Below are 407 nucleotides of genomic sequence, written 5' to 3'. Positions count from 1 at the left end.
GCCATGATCTTCGTTTTCTGAATGTTGAGCTTTAAGCCAATTTTTCACTCTCCTCTTTCACTTTCATTACTATGAGATCTACTCCATGGGAGGCAATTTTTGTTTACTTTTGAAGTAAACTCTGTTCGAGTAACATACTGGAGTGTGCTTTGTCACTCGAACAGAGTTACTCGAACAGAGTTTACTTCAAAAGTAAACAAAAATTGCCTCCCATGGAGTAGATCCCATGGTAAGTGTTCTTACCACACATACATTTAAAAAAGATAGAAGAAAGCTATGTTAGGTGTTAGATACTTCTCTTACCTGGATTGTGGTGATGGTAATGGGTGTTTGCATATGTAAACTCATCAAGCTGCATGCATTACGTATGTGTGGTTCTCTGTATATCAATGAAGCTGTTTACAAAA

At 37.1% G+C, this 407-nt stretch overlaps 1 long non-coding RNA gene across 1 annotated transcript in view; it reads right to left on the bottom strand.

Annotated features, from left to right (window-relative positions):
* Positions 1-213: 213 nt before the first annotated feature.
* LOC104983430 overlaps positions 214-407 on the bottom strand; it is a 24,568-nt gene continuing 24,374 nt past the window's right edge. Inside the window, exon 3 of the long non-coding RNA XR_824641.1 lies at positions 214-395. This is a non-coding gene — a long non-coding RNA (uncharacterized LOC104983430). The remainder of the gene's footprint in view (positions 396-407) is intronic.

The sequence above is a fragment of the Bison bison genome, unplaced genomic scaffold (genome assembly GCF_000754665.1).
Source record: "Bison bison bison isolate TAMUID 2011002044 unplaced genomic scaffold, Bison_UMD1.0 scf7180017862600, whole genome shotgun sequence".
NCBI classification, from domain to species: Eukaryota; Metazoa; Chordata; class Mammalia; order Artiodactyla; family Bovidae; genus Bison; species Bison bison.
The sequence above is the reverse complement of the archived record's forward strand: the minus strand, read 5'-3'. Positions and strand labels throughout refer to the sequence as shown.